The following is a 22,430-nucleotide window of genomic DNA, read 5'->3' as shown; positions in this document are numbered from 1 at the left end:
TGCTCTTAAACTGAAAGTAATGTTATGTTCTATACTGTGTATAGTAGTTGAAAAGGCAGTAGGCCCTGGCTGAACGGGGCGGTCCTGTAACCGAAAGGAGAGGCAGAAGGTCTGGTGCCGATAGGACAGGCGGTCCTGCAGATCTAAAGAAGGAGAATGAAAAAGTTAAATTACCTTATAACGTGATTATAGGAAGGTCTTTAGTGGATTCAGAGTGTATGTCCTTAAAGGCAATGTTAAATTATTGTTCGACAATTTTGCACTTAGTAGAATGCCCGGTTGGGTAAGAAGAGTTATTTATAGCATGTTGCTATGATATTTTACCATGTTTGTAACGTTCAAGTGTCCTTACCTCCCATAAAGGGAAGCCTGTTCAAGTATACTTATTGTTATTGCACTCAACAAAACTGTATGTCTTTTTGCTAACTTGTATTGTTGTTTTCTTCCCAGTCCCGGAGTACTGTGTTTAACCAGGGGGGAGTGCAGCGCCCCAGAGTCCTGGTCGTTGCAGTACTGTGGCTCCGCCACTAAAGGGGAGCTATGGTACGTCTGATGGCACTGAAGGAGTTCATCGGATCAGGTATCACAGACACCAATACATTTCACAGCCGGGCCTCCGGGGGGAGCTAAGGGTGCTATTCATTAGGCCACTCCCCACCATAGTGGGTAAACTGGGGGTCAGGCAGGAAGTTAGATCAGAAAGCTGACTGGGTTGGAACCAGGCAACACCTTGTGGCAGAGGGTGTTGTGGGGGAAGATACAGTAGGGTCTCTGCCAGGGGTGGGATCCTGGCAGAGGCTTGGCAACAAGAAAGAACGTAACGGGACCGTGCCTGCTCAGCATAGCGGTGGTGCCCAAGGAAGGATCAGAAGCGAGATAGATTGTGCTGAGTGAGAAACGAGATCACGCAAAAGGAGAAATACCAGTAGGAGTCGTGCTGTAAGACCAAAGCAACATCCTACTGAGGCGCACTACCGGTGGCCGGAACGCCGAGGGAGTATCATAACATTCAGCTTCAAGCAATACTCCAAACAGCGGCAGGACAGTCAGTTTAAAGCGGGCTGTCTAACCTAAATCACCTATGCAGTCTTGGGGGGCAACTTGTGGAGAGGGGCGACTCTAGGGTCCCGGAAGAGCTCCGAGCCTACTCGTCAAACGGGTGCCGTCCCAACCAGAACATCAGGGAGGGACGGAGGATTAGCAGAACATCATCTAATCGAGTTGTGAGGGAACTTAAGAAACAGACACAACAGTTGTGGGGGACTTTCCGTAAGCACAGCAGGGAAGGACCACAACACATAGCGCTAGAAGGAAGGCACAGATTTCCACCTGTGAAGAGAACTCTGGAGGTGCCATTGGACCGGCTGGACTTGCGCAGCCTGGTGAACCGTATTCCGGACTGAGGACTCAGAGATCTTCAGTAAAGAGGTAAAGAGACTGCAACCTGGTGTCCTCGTTATTTACTGCACTGCACCACTACAGCGTCACCACCACTATCCACATATCTTTTATTCACTGTGCGCCCCACGGCAGGGTCACGGACCGGGGCCTAGCCCCCGTGACAACCCCAGAGCAGAGACTCAGAGGCCCGGTGCCGGGTACCCCTCGGCCCTGTGGCAGTGGGGGCGCTTCATATGGCTGTCATTTGTTCTCTCTCATATTAATTAGGAGAAGAGTCTTTATTTCCATTAGTGATTAAATACTTTGAGCAAGATGCACATACAGGGGTTCTCCGGTGAAAACAAGGAATCACATCTCCACAGGACAAGAGATAACTTATGGATTGATGATGCGCTGTAGATCTTTTATCCCATTAAACTGGAGCAGCATGTGTGTCTGACTCTTGACCACTGATCCATTCATTCACTCAGTGGCTGTGAGCGCTGCACGTGTTTTTATTCTGGAAGCCACAAAGCAAATAAATGGAGCTACAGTCAGACATCCCACCTGCAGCTCAATTTTAAAATGGGGATAAAAGAGTCCTGCCAGTGATAAAACTTTCCAATTCTTCATCAATGGTTGGACCAAAATGATCAGTAAGATATGACCTATCATGTCATTGATCGGTGTGTTTCAACCAAAGAATCCCTGTAATGCAAACTGCCGTAATTGTACATCCCAATTACAGTATGAGCACAGTAGATGTGCAGGAGTCGCCTGTATTTTACAGTTGATTCTCCACTATAACGGGGATAATGGCTAACAGGTAATTTCAAATAGCTGTAGGGTGGGCCACTAGGATAAATTCCTCCTGTGGACCCCAGACATCCCAGTTTGACGCTATATTTATTCCATTATGCCCTCTGATTTTTTTTCTATGCTAATATTCACACCAAGGCCAAAGGAGGGAAATTGTGACCTGTATTTGGGTACTTCTAGTGTCAGGACTGAGCACTTTTTTGATTTGATATTATTTTTCCTCTCATACTACCTCTTCTATTACACATGCTATGTTTGCATTTACTATTGATTTTGTACATAACACAATTATTCAACAATGTAAAAAATTGAATTAACTAGGTAGTGTACATGTGATAACAAAAAAGGGTAATGCAAGAACAACTTTCCTATATTATTAAGTCCAGGCCAAGGAGGAATAATTAGTTGGCACTCTGTGATGCAGTAAAACAACCCTTTCTTTATTTAATGCAAGTAGTACATGGATACAGGGGAGCAGGTGTAGTGGAGGACAATGTCTGTTTCGAGTCAATCAGATGCTACAATGGGTCCAGGTACCTGTTAGGCAATCCCTTCATGTATTGAGGCTCTCTTCCAGTCATGAGACACGTAGACAAACATATTAATTGAGCATGTCGAAGACACTCGGTTGACACACAGCCATGCTTGGAAAACATCTTATCTGAGCTTGTTTGCTCATTACTAGCAGGTACCTGTTCAAACAGGATGTTGTGGCAATAGGCTACTTTTTTTCTGGGGAGCATATGGTTCTTAAATTGTATTAGAAAAATGTTAAAATTAACCTTTGATATTTTATCATTTATTTTTTTTTTCTTTTTTTTTTTTGGGGGGGGGGTTTGAATGATCTCCCTCTTGACCAAAAATATACCGCAAGTTTAAAATGCTGTGCTGCTATATAAATACAGTACACGTAGGTTCCCACCCGGAAAAGAACATGTAGCAACAGTATGCCCCATTTTTGTGGCATTTACAGTTATTAAATTCAACTATTAAAACATGTATTCAAAATATGACCTTTAATAAAAAAAAAGATTTAAATAACTAAATAAATAGCACTACTTCTGGACATTCTCCTAAAAGGATGGAACACATCTCAAAAGCAAGACCTGTAAGAGGCTGCTGTATTCAGTTGGCATGTAGCAGTTTAATATTGAACTATTGCAACAAGGAAGTGAGAATTGTTTTGCAACATGGATGCACATATTGTGAGTTAGGCAGTTACACTTAAATTTCGGTAATATGTACATTTTTCTGCAAAACCGAGGCAAAAAAACACTAAACCAATTAAAAAAAATGTATGGATTATGGCTTGTCTGTCTCACAAAATAGGAAGCATACTTTTTCTGACGCACAAGCCATGGTTTCAGTATTATTTTTCAGTAGCAAAATTAGAACAGAAGGATATTAAAATGCCGACTTTGTTTGTAGTATGTCAAGAATAAAAAAGAATCATGTATTTAATGTGCTGTAGTACAGTATGTTAAAGATCAATCAATCTAAAGAAAAAACAAAACAGAAAAAAAGACCCTTAAAATGTAACTTTTATTGAAAGTTTTTTAAAAGTATCGCATGATAGATCAGGATACAGTACATATAAAATATTTATATAGCCAAATGCATAAATTATAAGAAAAAGGGGACAGTAGGGAAACAAAAAAGCATAGAAACTGGGCATGAATAAAACAGTATGTGGGCTAGTAGACCTTATAAATCCCAAATCGATGCCCTACCTTGCAGTGGAGATTGTCACCCTAAGTTTCCATGGTTCGGCTAGCCCTAAAGTCGCTTATGTACCATAGGCCTAGTGTGTAAAAAAAATAAACAGATATGGTGGGAGAGTGATCAGATAGGTGATCAATATTGCAGATGTCACTGGGACTAAATGGCGTGACTCTCATAAATGTAAAGTATGGTATGAGATCCCTGACAATTCCTAAAGATGAATGAGAACTAGAAGTACTAGGCTATTGTCAATTACTTCTTACATATAGTGGCCCAATCGTGTATGTCCCAAAATAAAAATATCTACTATATAATTGTCTAATGGGTACTTCCGTCTTTCTGTCTGTCTGTCTGTCTTTCTGTCTGTCTGTCACGGATATTCATTGGTCGGGGCCTCTGTCTGTCATGGAATCCAAGTCGCTGATTGGTCGTGGCAAAACGCCCACGACCATCGCCACGACCAATCAGCGACACGCACAGTCCGGAAGAAAATGGCCGCTCCTTACTCCCCGCACACCTTACTCCCCGCACTCACTGCCCGGTGCCCACATACTCCCCTCCGGTCACCGCTCACACAGGGTTAATGCTGGCGGGAACGGACCGCGTTATGCCGCGGGTAACGCACTCCGTAACCACTGCTATTAACCCTGTGTGTCCCCAATTTTTTACTATTGATGTAGCCTATGCGGCATCAATAGTAAAAAAAATGTAATGTTAAAAATAATTTTAAAAAATCAAAAAACCTGCTATACTCACGCCATCTTCCGTTCCCGGTGAAGCATTGTGAAATTGCCCAGCGAGACCGCTAAGTCATCTGGGTAGTTTCGCAATGCATCCTGTGTTGTGATCTGCTTTTTGGGCTCCCCTAGTGGTGGCTGGTGGAACTGGAGACTTGTGTGTTCTTTTCTGCCTCAGCTCACCTGCTTCCATCAGTTTTGGGAGTTCCCTATTTAGCCTTGCTCTCCAGTCACTTCCTTGCCGGTCATCATTGTAACCTGAGTCTTTCAGTTGCATGTTCCTGCTACCAGTCTGCTGATCAGCTAAGTGGACTCTTGTCCTTTTTGTTTTGTATTTTTTGTCCAGTTTACAGTTTGTCATTTTCTGTTACTGGAAGCTCTTGTGGACTGAAATTGCCACTCCTGTGTCATGAGTTGACACAGGAGTCTTAAAGTAATTTCAGGATGGGTTTTTGAAAGGGTTTTTCAGCTGACCGTGAAGTCCTCTTTTGTATCCTTCCTCTATCTAGTAAGTGGACCTCGCTTTGCTAAATCTACCTTCATACTGTGTATGTCTTTTCCTCTGAACTCACCGTTAATATATGTGGGGGCTACTATCATCTTTGGGGAATTTCACTAGAGGTAAGCCAGGTCTGTTCCTTCCTCTTCCAGGCGTAGTTAGTTCTCCGGCTGGCGCATGGCATCTAGGCAGCCGTAGGAATGCTTCCTGGCTACTGTTAGTTGTGTGGTAGATTTAGGTCACGGTCAGCTTGAGTTTCCATCACCCGAGGGCTAGTCTGTTATTTTGTGTTTCTGATGTTCCCATGCCATTGGGGAATCATGACAGTATGACCGGCCACTGTTAAAGTAATTGGCAGAAGAAAGGAGAGTAAAAGAAGTCTGTAGATTTTTTTTTTTTTTTCCTCACATGTTTGCTACTTAGTTGGCTCAGTTGTATTTCTGCTCTATTTACAGCCTTGCCTTTCTCTCCTTCTAATCCTTGAATGGCTCTGATCTCTCCGGTTTAAGGATGGACTCTCAGAGTTTGGCTGCAGGTTTAAATAATCTTGCTACGAAGGTTCAGAATTTACAAGATTATGTTTTACATGCTCCTATTTCTGAACCTAAGATTCCTACACCAGAGGTATTTTCCGGAGATAGATCTCGGTTTCAGAATTTCAAATGTAATTGTAAATTATTCCTTTCTCTCAGACCTCACTCCTCTGGAGATCCTGTTCAGCAGGTTAAGATTGTGATTTCTTTGCTGCGAGGTGACCCTCAAAATTGGGCATTTTCATTGACACCAGGGGATCCTGCGTTGCTCAATGTGGATGCGTTTTTTCTGGCTTTAGGGTTGCTGTATGAGGAACCTAATTTGGAGATTCAAGCTGAAAAAGCTTTAATAGCCCTGTCTCAAGGGCAAGATGAAGCTGAGATATACTGCCAAAAATTTCGTAAATGGTCTGTGCTTACTCAGTGGAATGAGTGTGCCCTAGCGGCAATTTTCAGAGAAGGCCTTTCTGATGCCGTTAAGGATGTCATGGTGGGGTTTCCTACGCCCACAGGTCTGAATGAGTCCATCACAATGGCGATTCAGATTGATCGGCGTTTGCGGGAGCGCAAACCCGTGCACCATTTGCCGGTATCTTCTGAAGGGACGCCAGAGAAAATGCAATGTGACAGAATTCTGTCAAGAAGCGAGCGGCAGAATTATAGGCGCAAAAATTGCTTGTGCTTCTACTGTGGTGATTCCGCGCATGTTATATCAGCATGCTCTAAGCGTACTAGGAAGGTTGACAAGTCTGTTTCTATTGGCACTTTACAGTCTAAATTTCTTCTGTCTGTAACTCTGATTTGTTCATTATCAGTTATTACCGTGGATGCCTATGTTGACTCTGGCGCCGCTCTGAGTCTCATGGATTGGTCCTTCGCCAGGCGCTGTGGGTTTGATTTGGAGCCTCTGGAAGTTCCTATACCTCTGAAGGGTATTGATTCTACACCTCTGGCTTGTAATAGACCACAGTTCTGGATGCAAGTGACTATGCGTATGACTCCAGACCATCAGGAGATGATCCGCTTCCTCGTGTTGCATAATTTACATGATGTGCTAGTGCTTGGATTACCATGGTTGCAATCTCATAACCCGGTACTGGACTGGAAAACTATGTCTGTGTTAAGCTGGGGATGTCGGGGGGCTCATGGGGACATACCTTTGGTTTCTATCTCGTCATCTATTCCCTCTGAGGTTCCGGCATTTTTGTCGGATTTTGGGGATATTTTTGAAGAGCCTAAAATTGGTTCTCTCCCTCCCCACAGAGAGTGTGATTGCGCCATAGATCTGATTCCAGGCAGTAAATTTCCAAAGGGTCGTTTGTTTAACCTATCTGTACCTGAGCATGCTGCCATGCGAGAGTATGTTAAGGAGTCCCTGGAAAGGGGACATATTCGTCCTTCTTCATCACCTTTAGGAGCTGGGTTTTTCTTTGTCTCTAAAAAGGATGGCTCGCTGAGGCCTTGTATTGATTATCGACTCCTGAATAAAATTACTGTCAAATATCAGTATCCGTTGCCGCTGCTTACTGATTTGTTTGCTCGCATAAGGGGGGCTAAGTGGTTCTCCAAGATTGATCTCCGTGGGGCGTATAATTTGGTGCGAATTAAGCAAGGGGATGAGTGGAAAACCGCATTTAATACGCCTGAGGGCCACTTTGAGTATTTAGTAATGCCTTTCGGCCTTTCTAATGCACCTTCAGTTTTTCAGTCCTTTATGCATGATATTTTCCGTGAATATCTGGATAAATTTATGATTGTGTATTTGGACGATATTTTGATTTTTTCTGAGGACTGGGAGTCTCATGTTCAGCAGGTCAGGAGGGTTTTTCAGGTCATGCGGGAGAATTCTCTGTGTGTAAAGGGTTCTAAGTGTGTTTTTGGGGTTCAAAAGATTTCCTTTTTGGGGTACATTTTTTCCCCTTCTTCTGTTGAGATGGACCCTGTCAAGGTTCGGGCTATTTGTGACTGGACGCAGCCTACTTCTCTAAAGGGTCTTCAGAAGTTCTTGGGCTTTGCTAATTTTTATCGTCGATTTATAACTGGTTTTTCTGGTGTTGCTAAGCCTCTTACGGATTTGACTAAGAAGGGTGCTGATGTTGCCAATTGGTCCTCTGCCGCTGTGGAGGCCTTTCGGGAACTTAAGCGCCGCTTTTCGTCTGCCCCTGTGTTGCGCCAGCCTGATGTCTCTCTCCCCTTTCAGGTTGAGGTCGATGCTTCCGAGATCGGAGCGGGGGCGGTTTTTTCGCAGAAAAGTTCCGATTGCTCAGTGATGAGACCTTGTGCGTTCTTTTCTCGAAAATTTTCTGCCGCCGAAAGAAGTTATGATGTCGATAATCGGGAGCTTTTGGCCATGAAGTGGGCATTTGAGGAGTGGCGTCATTGGCTTGAGGGTGCTAGACATCAGGTGGTGGTTTTGACTGATCACAAGAATCTGATTTATCTTGAGTCTGCCAGGCGCCTGAATCCTAGACAGGCGCGCTGGTCGTTGTTTTTCTCTCGGTTTAATTTTGTGGTCTCATATCTACCAGGTTCTAAGAATGTGAAGGCAGATGCCCTTTCTAGGAGTTTTGAGCCTGATTCCCCTGGTGATTCGGAACCTACAGGTATCCTTAAGGATGGGGTGATATTATCCGCTATTTCCCCAGATCTGCGACGTGCTTTGCAAGAGTTTCAGGCGGATAGACCTGATCGCTGTCCACCTGGTAGACTGTTTGTTCCTGATGATTGGACCAGTAGAGTCATCTCGGAGGTTCATTCTTCTACGCTGGCGGGTCATCCTGGAATTTTTGGTACCAGGGATTTGGTGGCTAGATCCTTCTGGTGGCCATCTCTGTCTCGAGATGTGCGTGTTTTTGTGCAGTCTTGTGATGTGTGTGCTCGGGCCAAGCCTTGTTGTTCTAGGGCTAGCGGGTTGTTGTTGCCCTTGCCTATTCCGAAGAGGCCTTGGACGCACATCTCGATGGACTTTATTTCTGATCTTCCTGTCTCTCAGAGGATGTCTGTTATCTGGGTGGTGTGTGACCGTTTTTCTAAGATGGTTCATTTGGTGCCATTGCCGAAGTTGCCTTCCTCGTCTGAGTTGGTTCCTTTGTTTTTTCAAAATGTGGTTCGCTTGCATGGTATTCCTGAAAATATCGTTTCTGATAGGGGTACCCAGTTCGTTTCTAGATTTTGGCGGGCATTCTGTGCCAGGTTGGGCATTGATTTGTCTTTTTCGTCTGCCTTCCATCCTCAGACTAATGGCCAGACGGAGCGAACTAATCAGACTTTGGAGACGTATTTGAGGTGTTTTGTGTCTGCGGATCAGGATGATTGGGTTGCCTTTTTGCCGTTGGCGGAGTTTGCTCTTAATAATCGGGCTAGTTCGGCTACTTTGGTTTCCCCTTTCTTTTGCAATTCGGGGTTTCATCCCCGTTTTTCTTCTGGTCAGGCGGAGTCTTCGGATTGTCCTGGAGTAGATGCTGTGGTGGATCGGTTGTATCGGATTTGGGAACAAGTGGTGGACAATTTGAATTTGTCCCAGGAGAGGACTCAGCGGTTTGCTAACCGCCAGCGTCGGGTTGGTCCTCGCCTTCGTGTTGGGGACTTGGTGTGGTTGTCTTCCCGTTTAGTCCCAATGAGGGTTTCTTCTCCTAAATTTAAGCCTCGGTTCATCGGTCCCTATAGGATTTTGGAGATTATTAACCCTGTTTCCTTTCGTTTGGACCTCCCGGCATCTTTCGCTATCCATAATGTGTTCCATCGGTCGTTGTTGCGGAGATACGAGGTGCCGGTGGTTCCTTCTGCTGAGCCTCCTGCTCCTGTGCTGGTTGAGGGTGAATTGGAGTACGTTATAGAGAAGATCTTGGACTCCCGTATTTCCAGGCGGAGACTCCAGTATCTGGTTAAATGGAAGGGCTATGGTCAGGAAGATAATTCTTGGGTAACTGCCTCTGATGTTCATGCCTCGGATTTGGTTCGTGCCTTTCATAGGGCTCATCCAGGTCGCCCTGGCGGTTCTTGTGAGGGTTCGGTGCCCCCTCCTTAAGGGGGGGGTACTGTTGTGATCTGCTTTTTGGGCTCCCCTAGTGGTGGCTGGTGGTACTGGAGACTTGTGTGTTGTTTTCTGCCTCAGCTCACCTGCTTCCATCAGTTTTGGGAGTTCCCTATTTAGCCTTGCTCTCCAGTCACTTCCTTGCCGGTCATCATTGTAACCTGAGTCTTTCAGTTGCATGTTCCTGCTACCAGTCTGCTGATCAGCTAAGTGGACTCTTGTCCTTTTTGTTTTGTATTTTTTGTCCAGTTTACAGTTTGTCATTTTCTGTTACTGGAAGCTCTTGTGGACTGAAATTGCCACTCCTGTGTCATGAGTTGACACAGGAGTCTTAAAGTAATTTCAGGATGGGTTTTTGAAAGGGTTTTTCAGCTGACCGTGAAGTCCTCTTTTGTATCCTTCCTCTATCTAGTAAGTGGACCTCGCTTTGCTAAATCTACCTTCATACTGTGTATGTCTTTTCCTCTGAACTCACCGTTAATATATGTGGGGGCTACTATCATCTTTGGGGAATTTCACTAGAGGTAAGCCAGGTCTGTTCCTTCCTCTTCCAGGCGTAGTTAGTTCTCCGGCTGGCGCATGGCATCTAGGCAGCCGTAGGAATGCTTCCTGGCTACTGTTAGTTGTGTGGTAGATTTAGGTCACGGTCAGCTTGAGTTTCCATCACCCGAGGGCTAGTCTGTTATTTTGTGTTTCTGATGTTCCCATGCCATTGGGGAATCATGACAATCCTGGGATCGGAAGATGGCGGCCGGCGCGAGCGGCTCGGCGGAGCTTTGGTGGATCCCAAGCGTCGGTAACCGCTTCCTGGATCCAGGCACTATTTTTTATTTTAATTATTTTTTTTAACAGGGATATCATGCCCACATTGCTATATATGTGGGCTGTGCAATATACAACGTGGGCTGCGCAATACACAATGTGGGCTGTGCAATATACAACATGGGCTGCGCAATATACTGCATGGGCTGCGCAATATACTTCGTGGGCTGCGCAATATACTACGTGGGCTGCGCAATATACAATGTGGACTGCGCAATATACAACATGGGCTGCGTAATATATAACGGGGGCTGCGCAATATACTACGTGGGCTGCGCAATATACAATGTGGACTGCGCAATATACAACATGGGCTGCGCAATATACTACGTGGGCTGCGCAATATACTACGTGGGCTGTGCAATATACAACGTGGGCTGCGCAATATACTGCATGGGCTGCACAATATACTTCGTGGGCTGCGCAATATACTATGTGGGCTGTGCAATATACAACGTGGGCTGCGCAATATACAACATGGGCTGCGCAATATACAACGTGGACTGCGCAATATACAACATGGGCTGCGCAATAAACTTCATGGGCTGCGCAATATACTATGTGGGCTGCGCAATATACAACGTGGACTGTGCAATATACAACATGGGCTGCACAATATACTACGTGGGCTGCGCAATATACTACGTGGGCTGCACAATGTACTACGTGGGCTGCACAATGTACAATGTGGGCTGCGCAATGTACAATGTGGGCTGCGCAATGTACTACGTGGGCTGTGCAATATACAACGTGGGCTGCACAATATACTACGTAGGCTGCGCAATGTACTACGTAGGCTGCGCAATGTACTACGTGGTCTGCGCAATGTACTGGGTGGGCTGCACAATGTACTGCGTTGGCTGCGCAATGTACTGCGTGGGCTGAGCAATGTAATGTGTGGCTGTGCAATATACTACGTGGGCTGTGCTATACCTAACGCATACATATTCTAGAATACTCGATGCGTTATAATCGGGCCACCATCTAGTATATATATAATACCACCAAAAATAAAACAGAAATGTGTACACAATATAAATAATAATGTACATATGACCCCCACTCTCCAACCCTCATCAACTGTATATCAAACTAGAACAGCATGATGGCTTCTCAATGGAGGCACAAATATCCAATGTAACTATCAGCACAAATGTAAAAGGTGCCAGCATGCACAGCTCAAATTAGAAACAAAAGAATGATTTAGTACTCATCCTGTTATTCCCAGAAGCACTGGGGTTCATCATGGGATTGCTGGCCACAAACATTTTTGCCGACATACTCATAGCCCAAGGCTTAGTGCGCACCCTTGTTTTTAAAGGGGCAGCGCACGCGCCTGCTAAGTTGCCCCCAGCCAATAGCTGGGAGGAATTTTTTTATAAAACGCACACAATAGAAAATATTTATTCCAATGATCTGATATCAGGAACCTCCTTCCCTGCTATCAGACCCAGGGGCGGTATCTTCAGTTTCTAGGTGGTCAGTTGAATGGAACATCAAAGTGGTGGCATCTCCCAAGTCTCTGTGATCCACCAACCAGGGGGGGACCTCCAGTTGGCCCCTGAATCCTCCAGGGTGGTAACTGATCTCATCAGATGGAGAGAGACTTTACAATGCAAAGTTATTGGTACTAAGCCAGCTTCCTCCAATTCTGAGGATGGCTTGATGGAGTGCAGCATCCTACTCTTGAAGATGGTGAGAGGTGGTGGCTATGTAGAGATGTGGGAGCCCATGAAGGAGAGCTGGGTCACAATTTCTCTGCAGGGTCCTTATGGGCTTGAAGAAGAGGAGACATAAGGGGAGTACAGTAACATCTATTCCAGCATTCCTGCATAGTTTCCCTTCCCTTTTCATGCAGGAATGCCAATATAATCATTGTCCCGGCCATGCGGTGTGTTCCCCGGCATGTTCCCTGCTTCCCGTGTCTGTGTCTTGTTATTGCACTTAGTGAGCTCACTCTCCCCTATTCTTAAAGGGACAATATGCTCACCTGCTAAGTTGACTCCAGTCAATTGCTGGGAGACATCTTGTATAAAATGCACCCTCTCAATGGTAAAGTGCCAAAACAACATTGAGTCATTAGTGAATGAAGTATGCTACTAGTGAGTTGTTAGGTCTTTGTGTGGCTAAGTCCTGAACCCGAAACCCTGGTCCGTGTGGGGCCAGTGCCTTAACCTCTTCCACTGGTCATGTGTGGCCAGTGCCTGAACCTGTTCCCCTAGTCCCTCTGGTGCCAGTGTCTGAACATGTACTACATATATCCAGACTGCAAAAACCAGCCTCCAAATCCAGTCTTGTCTATAACTCAATCTCAGTATCCTTCCTGCTCGAGTCTGAACAGAGCTTGGGACAAGTTTGTGTCTGCGTACCTGACCCCTGGGGTCAACAGCTGCAGTATCGAGGATTGCTTAGGAGTACTTGGCAGCTACCTACAGCTCAAGCCTGAGTCTACCATCAGGAGCTCCAGGGAAGACCAGGTAGTTGCTAAGCTATGCCCCTCCTAGACAAGCCGGCCTCATGGCACAGTTGGTCCACGAACCCCATGTGCCATCTGCGTGCGTAACAGAAAGCACTAAGGCCCAAATAATTAAGATCTGCTCCTGATAGCTCTCTTTGCAATTGCCAATCCATGGCATCACAGATGTACATGATGAGAGGCAATTTGCAGAGACGCTGCAAACCATTGTAAACATGTTTAGTCCTTGCAGGCTGCTCATCGTGGCAAGAGCAACATATGACCTGGAGTTGTTGTGTTGAAAAACAGCTCTGCCTGGTGTTTGGGCTGGCGGATTGCACCAAATAAATATAAAGATAGTAATAAGGTGTGTTCGCAGCCCGAGGTCCGCCATGCAGAGATGGAACATGCTGCTAGGTAATGGCGGCACTATATGGCGGTACTACACCAGAATAAACCTGGGTTCCATCACCCGGTATGAACTGATGCATACTTTGTTGCTTCTCTGAGTTGCAAGGAAACAAAGGAAATGCTGTGCCCTGTTAGCAGTCACAGGGTGCAGCAGATGGACGCTAGTGGGATCCCTGAAATTCACCCCCACTATGCTGGTGATTGATCTCGATCTGACCCTCGGTGGCTTTTGAGCCCGCGCCTGAGGACTCCCTGAGTCAGATGCTGAGATTAAACGGGAGTTCCCACCCTACACTGACCGGTTGTCAGGACTAATTAATGATTACCGTGCAAAGTGCGCACAGCACTGCTCTGGCGGACGCCACTAACCACCCTAACTAGGGCTAAGAAAGTACACTAATTGCGCACAGTGCCGCACTGACGGTTGCTGCTGGTTTGATGCAGTAAGGATTGTGCGAATGGGAATGATTTAGGAACAATCACCAGACCAGGCATACATCCACACACACATGATAATAGGCTTATACTAGTGCATGGCAGTGCGGCCATGCAAACCTTTTATAGATGTAGCCCTCCGGGACCTTCCTAGGGCTCCAAAAGGAGCTGCCATGGGACCTGAGCATGTGACCTTCGACCTCCAATGAGAGGTCTTCCCTTGGGCATGCTCAGAATAGGAAAAGCAGGTCTTAGTCCCAGGAGCGCCTGCTCGCCGCTGATCAGTGCTGGTTATAATGGCTGAACCTGGAAGGGCAGCAGTAACCAAACACACAGGCGCTGGGACCGACTTCCCTGCTGAGCAGGCTCCACTGCGGCTGGAGGAGAGTGGGAGGCCAGAGCGGAGGTGGTTTGAGATTCCCCCTGTGCAGTGACGGGAACTCGACACCTAACACCTGGTTTTCTCTTTACTCATCTCCATCACTTTTGGAATTGACAAGGCATTCATTGTAAAATCATACATTATGATGTTTTGAGCCCCATACCTTCATGTGGACAGTGCATGTCATGATGGCCTGCATCTACTCCAAAAATGCAGCCCAGAGGGTCCTTTAGTAAGTCAAGATCCTTGTAAATGAGTTGAAGGGTGAAGACCCGGGTACCTCTATAACCTTTTTAAATGTAGTGGTTAGCAGCAAGTCTGTCTAATCTATGATTTTTTATCTCAAGGCTTTTAACAGACTTAAAGGGGTATTCCTATCTCCAAGATTGTATCTCATTATGTACTAGCTGTAGATGTATTAGGTGTAATAATAATAATAATAATAATAATAATAATAATAGCAAATACCTCCAATTAGAAATGTAGTCTTTTTCTTTGGATTTGCTATGTCTCTTACTGCATGTGCAGGACAGTAGCTGAGGAATACATGTCTACTACCAATAACAACAAACTAACTGTCACTATATGAGTGGTCATATCATAACCAAGGATACCTAAGCTACTGCAATGTCCTGCACATTGGGTAAGCGACAAGGCAAATCAAAAGAACTATGCTACTTTTCTATTTGGAGGAATTTGCTAATATCATTATTATTATGCCTAATACATATTGGGATATGATCTTGGAGATGGGAATATCCTTTTAACACTCAGGTGAATACTTTGCAATGACTGATCCACAGCCTACTTAATCATAAACAGATTTGGGTATCATAAGAGCCTAAAATATAAGACTTCCTCTGCCTAACTTCATAACTGTGTAGGATGTTGGTTATTATCAAGTTTTTAAAAGCAATTAAAGAATGACTAAGTATGTGGGATTTTGTAAAGGGAAAATAAATATCAAATTACACAGAGACAAATAGCTTAGATATGCATGAACGTGCGCTTGGTGTTCCTTGTCTTCATCCTCATTGAAATTCTGTCAAAATGATGAATTCATGTTGTGCCATTTTCGTTTCTGGCTTCACTGCTTGTCACAAGAATGAGTTATCAGAATTTATGTCCGGTAACTTCAATGAAATACAGTTGTGTGCTGTTCTCCTTTGATCATTCAGTACTTGAATGCTTTAGACTGATCTACCCTTTTCCACATGTAAGTGAGCCTGTGAATAAAGAACAGCAGAGACATATCCTACTAAGTTCAATAAAGAATATTGAAGAGGTCAGGATGGCAGAGAACTCTACTTCAGAGAATTATACAGCTTCATGGATTGAATAAAACCTTGTCATCCAGCATATTTTTTATATAGCACACAGCTCAAGTAAACAGGAAGAGGGTAATTTTAAATTACCTAGTAGACATTCTGCTGGCAGCTGTGCCAAGCTGGCTTGGGGTTTGTGCATGTCAATGAGAAAAACGAGAAATGTCTTAACAGAAAGTAATAAGATTTTCATATCTACATCAGATACATCAGATACAACCTAACGGTAAAATAAACACAATTTTAGATACTGCTAGATGCATCAAATAAATGTTCTGAAGCTATAGGAATGCACATGACTTATTAAATGCTGTTGCTTGTGGCATCTAAGACTCAAGAAGTCATCCGTTCAGTCAGTTCACCAGGTACTTTGATTTTGTATGTTCTTGTATTCTGAATACATTCCAAAAATGTGTTTAATGGCTACCTATAATATTTATCCTGGTATGTGTGTGTAATATGGAAATTTTAAAGGCACGGGGAACCAATAAAACTTAGTGCATGATCAAAGAATGTAAATTTCTGACAGACCTCACACAGAGGTCCCTTTATCCAAGGGAAAATGTCCCAAGGCTTTTTGCCAGTTAATTGATGATAGAAAAAGGATTGAAAACATTTTGTGACTTTTTGTACTTTCTAAGAAAAGTTCACTGGAATTGCTATAGTGCTGTCTTAAGTATACAGGCCAAAATCTGAAGCTATCAAACCTATCATACACTAATGTCTGGTTCCCAAAATTCCCTGTGAGATTCCCTGGATCTCATACCTCCCATGGCCACCCTGTTATTGATCCTGTTGTATGTTTCCATTTCCGCCATCATCATGCCCCTTTTCCTGATCAGTGCATCTAACGACACATCGGCAATATTTCTCCAGAAAACCTGCACCTAATCAGCAGCAACTGTAGGAAAGAGGGAATTCCAATGCCATGGATAATCTGCTAGATTATACCGGCCTCATCCACACTAAAAATATTTTTGTATGTTGAACTTGATGAACCTAGGTCTTTATTCAACCTACGTAACTATGTTACTAACGTGATACAGAAGGGCAGATCTCAGTTTGAAATTGTTGTGAGAATCCAATTAATGTTACACAGGCCTCATCAACAGACCCCAAAAAAACTACACTACGGTTGGTGCCTTCAAGGGTGTATAGATTATCTTGTTCGTAATCTTTGGCAGGCTTTGCACTGTGTGCTTAGCTGTTATGAGTGTATGAGAGCCATAACTACACTTTAATATTTGAAAGAGGCACTACAGTTTGTTTCTTCAAGTGTGTACAGATGACCCTGCTTGTAATTTTCAGCAGGCTTTGCAATGTGTGCAGATCATTTATGAGTGTAGGAGAACCATAACTACAGTTTGTTCACAATATTTGACTGAGATACTAGAGTCGGGGCCTTGACAGGTGCATGGATTACTCTGCTTGCAATTTTTAGCAGGCTTTGTATTGATGCAGAGCTTTTATGAGTGTATGAGTACCACAACTACACTTTGTTCACAATATTTGAAAGAAGCCCTACAGTTGATTCCTTCAAGGGTATACTTTGCTTGTAATTTTTTGCAGGCTTTGAACTGTGTGCAGAGCTTTTATGAGTTTATGAATACCACAAATGCACTGTGTTCACAATATGTGAATAAGGCATTACAGTTTGTGCCTTCAAGGGTGAATGGATGACCCTGTTTATAATTAGGGCAGGCTTTGTACTTGCAAAGCCTTTTTTGAGTCTAGGAGTACCACTACATGACAATTTTAGCAGAATGGGTATGAGGCCCTCCTTTATGTCGAATACAGGGTGTATCTGAGTCCCACTTCCATCACGTTTTTTGGCAGTTCTTGCTTCCTTCAAAAATTACACTGAAATTTCCAATTTTTAAATAAAAAATTCAATTTTGGTTCACTTAAATTATATCTTTTTTTTAATTCTTTTGAAATATTGCCTTATATACAAGTCATTATACATGAAAGAATGCTTCTTAACATTTTTTCTAGTGTAAATTCCAACTTCTCTTTGATTTTGAATGTTTTATTGTCAGTCCTTAAAGTGGAGTAAAAGTGTGACATTATTGTTCAGTGGAAGATTGCTGTATTCCCTCATGCTTCCATTGCTCAATTCACCCAAGAACCAGACTGGTGCATGGCACTCATGATGGAATTCCTTCTACAGCAGTGAGCTGAAGTCCTTGCTTCTTTTTTCTTCAAAATTTATGCTTTGAACTATTGATTAAAAAAATAATTATTCCGTACCTGAATAGCAAGGAGCGCTGATGATTTGCACAATGTTTAAAAAATGAGTTTACAATTTTCAAGAATATATAGCAATTTGCACCATGTTTTTAAATGCTTTATGTCCTTTACTTTTTGAGTTTGATTTCCATTAAAGAGAACTTCCAAATGTATATAAATTCTGTAAAGTGCTGATGGCTTTACTGTGTAACTGTGGTGTAGCATTCTCAGTTTTTGTTAGCAGGATGCTTGCTGTTTGAAAAATATGGTGCAATTATTATAAGAATGGTGTTCAATCTAGGTTGGTTATGTTATGAAATCAGATGTGCGTTCTAAGTTTGGTTCTGTTGTCAGATCTAGCATGAACTTAGTAAACATGATTATGATGCCATATTCATGTAGCAACTTTGGTATTGTTACTGTATCTATGTAGTTAGCTTGGTTATCATATTGTATCTATGAAATAAGCTCGGTTCTGTTTCTGTATTTTATGTTGTAAGGTTAATTCTGTTACTTTATCTACATAGTAAGCATGGTCCTGGTATTGTATGCATGTATTAAACCTAGTTATCTTATCTCAACTATGTAGTAAGCATAAAAATGCTATCAGATGTATGTAGTAAACTTGGTTCTGTTACTACATCTATAAAGAAAGTGTCATATGCTTGGATAAGATATCTCTATACAGAAACCAAGGTAAAACTTAAAAATTAGAATGTGAGAGCTTAGCCAAATTTGCCCCAAAAAATTCAATTTGGGGCAAAAATATTTGGCCAAATACCCAGGCTGTACCCAGGCTGAGCATAATTGCTCAGAAAACACATGTAGGGGAGAGGAAGCAGTAGGAGAGAGAACACCCTGCTAACAACTGTATAAGAGCTTACACATTATGGAAGAGATACAAAGTTCATTGTTGATCATTTGAGCTTACATTCCTCATAAAAGAGAGAGAAGAAAGAGGACTGTGCTAATAACAAGAGTTATTATTATTATTTATTATTATAGCGCCATTTATTCCATGGCGCTTAACATGTTACGAGGGGTATACATAATAAAAACAAGTACAATAATCTTAAACAATACAAGTCACAACTGGTACAGGAGGAGAGAGGACCCTGCCACTGAGAGCTCACAATCTACAAGGGATAGGTGAGGATACAATAGGTAAGGGTAGAGCTGGTCGTGCAGCGGTTTGGTCGATCAGCGGTTACTGCAGGTTGCAGGCTTGTTGGAAGAGGTGGTCTTCAGGGTCTTTTTGAAGGTTTCGATGGTAGTCGACAGTCTGATATGTTGTGGTAGAGAGTTCCAGAGTAGGGGTGATGCGCAAGAGAAATCTTGCATGCGATTGTGGGAACAGAAGATAAGAGGGGAGTAGAGGAGATCTTGTGAGGATCGGAGGTTGTGTGCAGGTAAGTACCGGGAGACGAGGTCACAGATGTATGGGGAAGACATTGTTGTGGATGGCTTTGTATGTCATGGTTAGGGTTTTGTACTGGAGTCTCTATGCAATGGGGAGCCAGTGAAAGGATTGACAGAGGGGAGAGACCGGGGAATAGCGGGGGGACAGGTGGATTAGCCTGGCAGCAGAGTTTAGAATAGATTGAAAGGGTGCGAGAGTGTTCAAGGGGAGGTCACAGAGCAGGAGGTTGCAGTAGTCAAGGCGAGAGATGATGAGGGCATGGACTAGGATTTTTGCAGATTCTTGGTTTAGGAATGTACGGATCCGCGAAATATTTTTGAGTTGAAGGCAGCAGGAAGTGGAGAGGGCTTGGATATTTGGTTTGAAGGAGAGATCAGTGTCAAGGATTACCCCGAGGCAGCGAATTTGTGGGACAGGGGAGATTGGGCAGCTGTTTACTGTAATGGATAGGTCCATTGGGGGGTCGCGTGACATGGGGGAAAGATGATTAATTCTGTTTTGCCAATGTTGTTTTAGAAATCTAGTGGAGAAGAAGGATGAAATAGCAGACAGACATTGAGGGATTCTGGTTATTAGGGAGGTGATATCTGGTCCAGAGATGTAGATCTGTGTGTCATCAGCATAGAGATGATACTGAAAGCTGTGAGATTTTATGAGCTGTCCCAGGCAATTAATACAAGTCATAAAGGGGTAATGTCATTCCAAACATTCTTCAGCACGCCTGTAACATCATCGCGGAGTGTCAATTGGTTGCAATGACAGTCAGGTTTCTGTTGAAGAATGCTGTGCCTGTCATTATTGTACTCATGTAAATGCCAGCGTTTAGCTGGCATTCACAGGAGATCTTGATTTAGCATAGCAGTGCTGATCAGTTTTACATATCGTGAATATGGTAAATAAAAAAAAACCAAAAATAGTTGTGGAATTGACTTGTTCTACAAAATTGTGGAATTGATTTTGTTCTGCAAAACACAAGCCCTCATATGGCTATGTGGACAGAAAAATAAAAATTGTATGGCCCTTGGAAAAATGGGAAGAAAAAACGACAATGAAAACATGAAAAATAGCCCAGTCATGAAGGGGTAATTCATCCCAGATAAAAAAGACAATCAGTCATTGGTTTGCTGAAACTATGTATTACATGTAGTGCTACCATATATTGTGTGTCTTTTGAAAGAACAAAATCCATTTTGCGTCTGTGGCATTTGTCCTAAAACTTCTGAGTAATGGTGATCAAATAACACTGATGGGTGGGGAAGTTTCACCTTTCTATTCACGCCCCTAAAGTACCTATTGGGTCATAGTTTGGAGAAACTTTTCCTTTGTTTGCAACACTATTTAAAGTAACCAACATGTATTAATTTATAGCTGAAATCCCATTTAGTACACCATAAAAGGCTGTGCTTTATTGATTTACTTGAGATCGATAATATTTGGCGTTCAGAATTCATAGAAGAAAATGTATTTTTGGTCACAGTCTAAAATGGGTTAGCATATTTCTTTCAGCCTTCTGTGTGCATCATGAAGATGCATATTTTCTCTTAGCCAAACAGCTTTACTCTCATCTCCATCTCAAAACAATACCAATGAAAAAAAAGAGAATAACTACAATTTTACTCTCCTCCCTCTTCTGACTATTTTGTAATGTATTATGCTAGACAGATATTCTGGAAACTAGATGTTTATGAGGAATCTGCAGGAAAGTGTAGGAGAAATATAGGTTGCTAAGTTACATAATAAGGTAAAAGGTATTTATACCTCATAAGAAATATAATTTTTTCAAATTCATGTTTTCTATTAATGTTTCGATACTTTACTTTTAAAAGTAAAATCACTGCAGTATGTTGCTCCAAATAATCAATATTTCCAGATTGGTTCACAGTTCCCCTTCATCATTTGAGGTCATTTCAAAACGCTCTTTCTCACAAATGATTACTGAAAGATATTTTTAATTCTTTCTTCCTTTGCCATCATTGTAACATATGTTGTAAACATATTGGATACTGACAATGATGCCAAGTCTTACAATTATTACTTCATTGTTGCACAATGTTCACATGATGTAATCCAGCCTATTTCCTCATGATATTCTTGACAAAATGCTCTCAAATAAAGGTTGAACAGATAGTTCAAATCACTATATAATATATTTTATTATTTTATTTTGCTATATACTTTTATATTAAGTGTACTTTTTGTTTCGTGTGAGCTTTAAGGATAAGCTGCCATCTGTATGTGCATGGGGAATAGCACTAAAATGTTTTGACTCTTATACATATGATTTGTATCCACAATTTAAGGCTACGTTCACATTTGCGGCCAGCGCCGCAGCGTCGGGCGCCGCAGCGGCGCCGCATGCGTCATGCGCCCCTATATTTAACATGGGGGCGCATGGACATGCGGCGCACTTGCGTTTTGCGCCGCATGCATCGCTGCGGCGCCCGCGTCGGGGCGCAGAGGACGCAGCAAGTTGCATTTTTGCTGCGTCCAAATTCAATGAAAAAAACGACGCATGCGGCGCAAAACGCAGCGTTGTGCATGCGTTTTGCTGCGTTTTTGTTTGCGTTGTGCGCTGCGGCGCCGACGCTGCGGCGCACAACGCAAATGTGAACGTAGCCTAAGAGCACTGTCTCTGTGTGTCTCTCCACTTCTGCAGTCTGTTCCTTTTTTTCCTTTTTTTCTTCACTCCTCTATTTTCCATTGACTTCAACAAGTAGCAACAGAAGTCTGATCCTTAAAGTGATCTGAAACCTGTCTTCATTGAAGATAGATCTGAACCAATAAATCAGAGAAAATGAGTCTGAAAAGTGTTAAAAGAGGCATTATCCTGTATTAAGATAGCACACACTACAGTTTATTTTTTTTCACCTGTAAAAGTTATATCATCTTTAATGATATGTGGTCCTTGCATTCAGCTGCTGATCAAATTTCTAATAAATATATATCACAACTTGCATGAAATTTCTTGGTATTCTGTAATCCTCAAATCTCCCCATGTGGAATTTGATCAGGAGTAAAAAAAAAACCTGATGATAATCTATCCATAATTCATCACTTGACTAGCTGCCTGATTATATAAATACAATATAATGTTTCACTAAAAACCAGTGTTGACTTCTACAGATGCAAATAGTTAATATGTGGAATCATGACCTCCTAGAAGAAGGGACATTTTAATATTTCACACAACAGAGCAATAATATGAAAAAGAAGATGTTCAGCTATAAA

This window comes from Ranitomeya variabilis, chromosome 2 (assembly GCF_051348905.1).
Source record: "Ranitomeya variabilis isolate aRanVar5 chromosome 2, aRanVar5.hap1, whole genome shotgun sequence".
In the NCBI taxonomy this organism is placed as follows: Eukaryota; Metazoa; Chordata; class Amphibia; order Anura; family Dendrobatidae; genus Ranitomeya; species Ranitomeya variabilis.
The sequence above is the reverse complement of the archived record's forward strand: the minus strand, read 5'-3'. Positions refer to the sequence as shown.